Here is an 8372-nt window from a genome sequence, read left to right on the forward strand (position 1 = left end):
TTTTTGTTTTTCCTCTTGGAAAACTTGGTATTCGGTGTGGCTGCGGGGCCTGGAGGCGGCGGTGGAATGCGCCCCCGTGGGCGCTCCGGGGCGCGGTGGGGTCGGTGCCCCCCCGCCAGGGGCTGAGCTGTGGTGGCACTTCCAGAATTGGCTAGTGAAATAAGCAAAGCAGGATACATCTATAGAGCTGGCTCCCGCAGAGAAGCAATTCTCGTTTGCTCCGTCCCCGAAAATGAAACTTCCTTTTCCCCGAGGTTTCAGGATTGCCCCTTTTATACGTCGCCGTGAGCCATTTAAGATTAAATAGCTGGGGGTTTAAAGACTTTTAAAAATGTGCATGTCCTCCTGAAGGAGCTGAAGATTTTCTCAGCAGCTCTCTTCAAAGGGACTCAAGATTGTCCCGAGTGTCTTTACTGGACACGGAAGGCACCCAGACTTTAAGTCTCAGAGCGTGTTTTTTTGTTTGTTTGTTTGTTTTATACTTTACCCCCTCTTCCTCTAAACAAACGTTTCTATCCCATTTCCTTCACTCGGTAAGCAGCCTCTTAGGGATAACTGTTCTATTACTTTTAAGTTACCTTCTCATATTAGGAAGCTCTTAAGAACAATAGAGATAGACAATTCGCGTTCATGGACTATGAACGATTGCACTGTTATTTTTGTTTGTTTGTTGGACTCATCACTAACTGCCAGGAAAACGAGAAAAATCCTTCTTGATTTTTTCTTTTCTCCAATGTGATTGTAAATAGAAGGTTAACATGATTTCTGGCCGCATTCATACCAAGGTGGGATGCACAGACTGAAGTAAGAGCAGACAACTGAGGAAACCATGTGTTATGAAGCTGAAGGAAATAATGCTCAAAAAAAGTGAAGACGCCTTAAAATATGTGGCTTTGCCTAGACAGTGGCTGCACATGGGTGGAAGTGGATGCATGGCATTCCATGCATATTTGCATTGTGGAGAGTATTTGACTATTAGCTGGGTTGTAGGATTCTTGCCGATAGGTTACATAGGGACTGATCCACAGGTGATTAGTGCAGTAGTACAATAACCTCGTAGATACTGATAAAACTGCAATGCCCTCAGATGGATGCAATCACTCCAATAGATCACTTCAGCTTACTTCAGTTTTGGGAAGGATAAAAAAGGCACAAAGACATGATATAATAAATTAACATTTCAAGCTGGAGATGAATAAAAACAAAAGTAGGAAGGAAGACTTGATGGGTATTTATAGACCTTTCTCAGTAACAACTTTTAATGTTTATCATTGAGCTACACCTTCAAAATCTGATCTTGGTCAAGTAGTTAAGTTGTCTATCGGGTTTTTAGGCTGAGCACTGAAAACATAACTCTGCATCGCCTGTAATGTGTCACACTGCTTCTCTGCTTTCGGTGCCTACAGAGGTCAATGGATGCACCCTTCTGGGTCGAGTGCTTCCTCCTGGCCCCTAGTCAATAGGTGTTGCATGTTTGTCCAGTCCTCCCATTCGATGCATGCAATGCTCTCCCTGAGAGCTGTCACTAGATTGTAGGTGATACAGAAAAACAGGAATACTTCCTCTGGCTCCCACTTTCTAGTGATAACAAGGGTGATGAAACAGCACCCCAAGGAAGGGGTGCTGGAGAGGCCAAGCCCTGCAGTCGAGAGTCTCATCCTTAACTCTTTGCACCTTGGCACGCTTCCTATGTGAGCTCAGGCACTCAAGACAATTAATTAAATTAACAAAAGGTGTAAATTAAAAATGTCTGTGAAGTGTATTGAACTTCAATTTGCATGCTCTTATTCACAACAGAACTGGCTGCAATTTGATTTAAATTAATTCACTTTCAGAATAAAATAACACTGAGTAGAATAAAAGCAGCTTTGGTTTTGAATGGATGTCTACATAGAATTGTTTGTGGTTTAACTAATCCACTCTAAAAATTAACTCTGTTAATTTTCCTGGGCATTTCCATCTAGCCTAGCTTGTTTGTCCCTCTATTTTAGACCCTTATCCATAAAATGGAAATAGTAATTGCCTGCTAACAGTTTAAAATCATTGTGTGAAGGGTCTTGGTAATGACAGCATTTTGCCTGATATTCAGCATATATGTTCTGCAAAAGTCAGGTCCTGATTTTCTACACATGTGCAAAATTCTTGCCTGGTAATATTTTATGAGGACTGTACCCAGCTGTACATGACCACAGAAGACGTGCAGCAGTAGAGAATTAGGACATCACCGTGCATTTTAAACTTTCATAGAACATCTCCTTGGCTTTGGCTCTGTGTTTTTTTCAAAGACTATGGGCCAAGATTTAAGAACTCACTAACTTTAGTCATCTTAATGAACAGCTTCAATGCTGCTAATGGGAACTAGGGCACTTCCTTTATTAATGGAAATCAGGCCACTTAATTACCTCACAAAAATATACAGAACTTAGTCTCATGGTTTTCTGCACAACACAAATTATGAACTTTAATCTATTTTAGAGGTAGCTCTATTAAAATCCATAGACCTGTAGCAAGAATAAAACTACCCTATTATAATGGAAATAGAGTACTTGTAAAAATGAGCACATAATCACAGCTTTCTCATTGAAACTCATTTCTGTTTAAATAAATTTTCACAGCGGTGAAACATGGTTTAATTCACTACTAAGTGCATCAAGCAAGGCTAGATAAACACATCCTGTGTCAAAAATGGAGACCTTGAATTTTTAAATAAAATCTTGGTGGGTTTTGAGCTAAAGGAATTCTATTTTTTCTTTTTTAGTTCCTTGTTCCTAGTCAGCTTTTTTCATCATTTTCCTGTATTTCTGTTATGTTTTCACTCCAAATGGGACTTCTTTAATGCTTTTTGGTTGCCAAAAAACAGAGAATTGTCATTATTTGCATTTTGTTATTAGTTGCTCTTTTAAGATAAAAACAAAGATGCTTTCTGGAAAGTTAGGAAGGAATCAATTTTAAGGCAATGCTAAGATTTTAGCCAAGATTTATTTATGAGGGAAAATAGTGCGTCATCTTCAGGCTTCAAACCTAGCTGTTAATAATAAAGCACATCACCTAGTGCTCTAAAAATGCTCCTGCATATAGACTGTGCATATAATAAAAATAAGCAACCCCAGATATTTTGGATAGATCCATGGTATTTTAGCAAACTTCCTCAGTAATAGCAGTCATTATTGGCACTTGGAAGGGACTTTGAAACTACAGATCCTGCAAAGCTAGATAAGTAAAAGGACACACTAAACATCTGCTTGTCAGTAGAAGAAGTTATGATCTCTGGAAAAAGAAAATTATTAGTGAAAACATCTTCCAAGTCTCTGAAATAAATCATGTAGGGTCAAAATGAGTGCTCAACTGGTAAAATTTGTACCCAAATTAAACAGGCAGAAATGCAGTCAAGAGCCAGAGTCTTACCCCAGAGAAGAGTTTCAATCAGGTTTTTAAGCCAAAGGGAGAAACTGTTTTTCCCCAAAGTGAAAATTTTACATACTAACATGAATGTGTATTCATGTAGAGAACTTTTCATCTATACTACAGAAAGTTTCTTTTTGCCAGCCATTGTCCAAGAGAGAGAAGTTGCTTCTGTTCTGTTCTGCTCAGTCTTGTGTCTTACGGCACAGCACGGCTGCCTGTGCTTAAACAAGTATTTTTGTGATTCTTTAGTTAATATCATGTTTGATCCTGCTGAGCCTAATCAGGAAAACCCTGTGTTGACTGGATACGAATTTTGCTTCAAGAAAGAAATTGAAGCTCTCTCTCTGTAGGAACTGGGCCTAATTCCAATTTTCTTCTTACTTCTAAAAGAAAACAGTTTTATCAAGGTATTTTTGATTTGTAGTGATAAACTTTTCTCTCTCCTTCAAAATATTATATTATTTTGGTATTATTTTATTTTAACATCTTTCCAATTAATTTTATTCTGTGTAAATTTTTTTTGTTTACTTTTTCTGTTACACACGGTTGAAAATAAATATGTCATATTGCAGCAGAAGGAGATCAGACTTTGAGAAGAAAGCTCTGCAGCTCTGAGGACGTGTCAGACTAATTGTCAGTGACTAAAAAAGTGTTCATTGTTCTTTGTGGTACAAGGGATGAAATTCTGTGCAGACTGAAAGCTTTCCAAAATTCTAAATGCTTTCTTTTGCTTGGTAAGTTGTTTTCTTGTGTTTCATTTCTTATGGCAGATGTTAACCAAAGCACATTTACAATTACTGCGAGAGCAGTTTGCTTTTGGTGCTTGATAGTTCTGTGTGGGTCTTGGTGCTCACCTTTGCAAGGAGCAGAAGTGCCATTTTTGTACCCATGCTGTTCCTTTTTTGAGTTCCATTGCAGGACCTGGGTTGGCTAGCAGCGCTTTCTCAGGCCTTCAGCCTGGGAATCTCCACTCCTAGATATATTCAAAAGCTATCTGGATGCAATTCTAGAGTAACACGTGCTAGGGGACCCTGCCTGAGCTGGGGGGTTGGAATAGATGACATGCAGTGGTCCCTTCCAACCTTATCCTTTCTGTGGTTCTGTGACCCTTCTAGAACCACAGCAAATGGACACTCCTCCTGCCAACACACCATGAGGTCCTTGGGTGTTTTTATTCTGGTGTTAAGGATAAACCAAGTGCTGTTCTTTCATGTTTCCTTCCTCCAGCCCCCAACTTAGCCACTGTTGTATTGTTTTTGACCATGGAATGCTTTTTTTAACTGAATATTTTAGCTTTATTTTCTGAACCAAAGGTCAGGTCTCTGGAACTTTCTCTTCTTTTGGGCCATTGCTCCTGCTAGGAAGCTGCCCTGGCCTTCTGCAAGCCTTGCTCCTTAGCTTCCTTTCTGATTGTTGCTTTATTTTCTACTGCTCTTCATGAGACATTCTCCCTTCCTCTTTGCCAGCTCCATCACTGGGAACAGCCTACTGATGTCTTTGGACTGCAGGTTGCAGATCCCGATTTCTAACAATGATTTCCCAGTCACAGAGTGCCTTTTACATAGTGCCTTTTTTGATAGACTCTTCCTATTTCTCTGTCCTTCTCCCATCTTTGCCCTTTACACAGTCAACACTGAACTCTTCTTCCTTCTTGTCTCTTGTCTTCTCTGCTTTTTTGAATAAGGCTGAGGGAACCAGTTCTTCCAGTCTTGATGAGAAAGGGCTTATAGTGCTGGTGCCTTCTCTGCCCTTTTGTTTGCTTATATGTGAAGGTTGGCTCCAAATGCAGATATCAGATCTTCCTACAAAACCAGAGAATAATCTGACTTTTCTGCTAGGTAGACTAAATTCTGTTCAGGCTCCTGCTTGGCTTCCCAAGCACACCTCCTCTCTTTGCTTCTGGGTTTTTAGAAAAGCTGTTCAGTTCATCCTCCTGGTTAACAGTTCCTGTCACTCCTTCTGGATCGCTCATTCCTACTCTGCCTGAAATACCCTGCCTTCACTATCCAGGCTTTTCCCCAGCTCTCCCTCACCCCTGCCTTTTCCCTTACCATATTCTCTCCTAACTTCTTCTGGTAGTTTGCTCAAGTCAGACTTATCTGCCTTCCCCGTTCCTGTGCTTGCACAGTCTCTGATGCACTTTGGTGGATTTTTCAGGTACTCTCAGGGTTAGCAGTGATTGTTCGGGGCTCCCAACATGAGGGTTGTCTGTGACATCTGCTCAGACTCACCATACTGATTGTCCAGGCTCAGCAGGTGCTCCCCAGCACAGACTAGCTCCAGTATTTTCCAAGTTATATTACAATAGTGCTGCTAGTTTATCTCCTGTATTACATTTAAATTGTTTCTGGGCCTAAGCTTAGGTGCTGTAAACCCTGAGTACCCCTAGGGTTACCAGGTATGTCCATGTCCCTAAGCTGTCAGCCCTGGAGCTCCTGCTGGCTGGAAGCCCCACACTGAGGTACTTCAGCATGCATGAGGTTTTCTTTGTGAGGTGACATATCAGAGCAGTGGCACTTGGACTCCATCACCCATCCATCTCTGAGGGAGATTTGGATTCCTGCAATCAGGGGGAATTTTTCTTCCCTGATAGGGGAATTCCAAGTTGGAGCTCTGTCAGGGAAGATGGAGGTAAGTGGGATGAGCTACAGAAACCTCCCTGCTGCTTTACTACCTCAGCTGCCAGAGAGCCCAAACCTTCCTACTGTGTGAGGGAGTCTGACAGTCAGGAGAACCAGGGAAAATCTTCTTGCTGGTATTATGTAAGGAGAGGGGAGTGTCATGCAGAGTAAATGCCCTGCTGGAGGCTGTTGCCAAGTACCTTCCTATCTTAATTCGGTTAGTACCCACACAATGGGTACCCTGCAGGGCTCAGGGCACAGTTTCATATAGAGTGAGACTTTTGCTGTGGTTACAGAAGGGCCAGAGTCCTTGTGCTCTGTAAGTCCATGGGATCATCTGAAGTCCATCACTTGTGTTATTAAAAAACAGCATTTCATTTGTTCCATGCAGCAAAACATAAAATAGCACAATACCACAAGTAATACATAGTTAGATTTTCAGGATCACTCTTCCATGCAGATTTTCTCCAGGAATCGAAACTTTCTGCTAATTAAAATTATTTCAGATAAAAACACTACAGTAAAGAGAGAAAGACAGCTAACAGACTATCTATAAAGAGGAGGTGCCAGCAATGCTTTGTGGTCTGGAGAGGAGTGTCTGAGAGAATTGTTGTTTAGTCCATTGATTTCTTCTGTATCGATCTTAAATGGGAAGTAAGGAGACTACTGGAGTGATGATAAATAGAGTATATAAATTGATTTAAAATTTAGAAGATCTGACAATAGCAATAAGAACATGAGCATGACAGAAAGCAACCTGGAGAGCTCAGGAAACACAGCCCAAGGTGCAAGGTGAATCGTGAGAAATTGGGGTACGTTCCAGTGAACAGGGGGGCACAGAGTATTTTTGGCACATCAAGTGTATGAAGTGGCCACTGTAGTTCAGCTGGTGAAACAGCCATGCACTTGTGGAGCAGGCCTGCATAGGTACCAGGGGAATAAATCCTCATGGTGCAGCCAGCTGCTGTCACGTTAGAGACACAGACAGGCCATTTAGCCCACTTGGAAAGCTCAGGGAGAATGGGACTTGTTTCCCTCCCTTGCATGTTTCGTGCTGGCCTTGCCTTCTTATTCAAGTTGCAGTTCAGCGCATGCCTTGTACAGGGATCAGAGTCAGTACAGGAAATATCTAGAGAGGATGATAACTCTATGTAGAAAGACAACAGAATTTCATTGCTGGGATCAGGGGTAGTGCAAAGTACATGTGTCAACAGCACACCTTTGTCCACACACCTGCTTCTTGCCTTCCCCATGGGCATAGAGAGCATTTGCTTTCCCATCATGACTCTTTTTTCACATGTGCCTGCATGGGATAAGTCTTTTAGTGGAGAAAAACGTAAGCCCTTCAAAAACAATGGAAGAACCTGTTGAGTTAATTTTCAGTGTAGCCAGTTTTCCAGTCCTGGGTTGGCTGGACTTCTGATGTTTTGCTGGGGTTTCATGGTTGCTGGCAAAATGACTAGGCAAGTATTTCAAAGGGTCATCTAAGGAACAAAAGAAAACATCTTAGCAGAACACATTCCAGCAGATGACTAACTTTTAGAAATACATTTTGATATTTCCTCATATAACTCTACATCATATTCAAAATTGTAACAGATGAGAAAATGCACCAATGACATCTCTTTTCCTACATCAATTAGTATCTTGTCCACTAAATCCATGTTCAAATATCTTTTGTGAGAGGTATTATAACTCAAACAGCATAGGGAGTGATAAACACTTGCTCTGAAATAATGGCGTTGCTGATCTGCTGCTATTTTATACTCAATAGGCTGGAGTAGACCACACAATGCCTTATCCAAAGACCTCTGATATGTTAATAATATCAGGAACATTTTCATTGACTTCTATATTAGCACTATCACATAGCCTAGTTATTAATCACTTAATTAACCATTAATTAACTAAATAACTAGTGCTTAAAAAACTGCATCTTAATATACAGTAAATTAACTTTGAAGTATGGTAGCAATTCATGTGTAACTATTTCCCTTGTATTTTTTTCACAGATTGAGTGCCCTTCCTAGACTCAAAATATCCAGACTTAGTGGCTCCCATGTAAAAAATAAAATTGTTCAAATGGCAATGCTGCAAAACTCCAGTTCAAAGGGTGAAAGTTTTGCCAAGTGTTCCAGTAATAATAAATGTAAATTTTGTTATGACCACTTGGTGTCATCTAGTCAGAGCTAGTTAGCTTCTTGTTCTAGACTTGGTTTTAGTGTTATAAAAATCACATTTAATCCTGATTATATGAGATCCAGCGGACCAATTCTAGCTTTTATTCTCTCCGTGTGAGCTCTTCAGAGCAGTGTCACCAGAAGACCAGCAGCCTTAACAGCTGTA

The sequence above is a fragment of the Manacus vitellinus genome, unplaced genomic scaffold, assembly GCF_001715985.3.
Source record: "Manacus vitellinus isolate BGI_N305 unplaced genomic scaffold, ASM171598v3 scaffold_4_pilon, whole genome shotgun sequence".
NCBI lineage: Eukaryota > Metazoa > Chordata > Aves > Passeriformes > Pipridae > Manacus > Manacus vitellinus.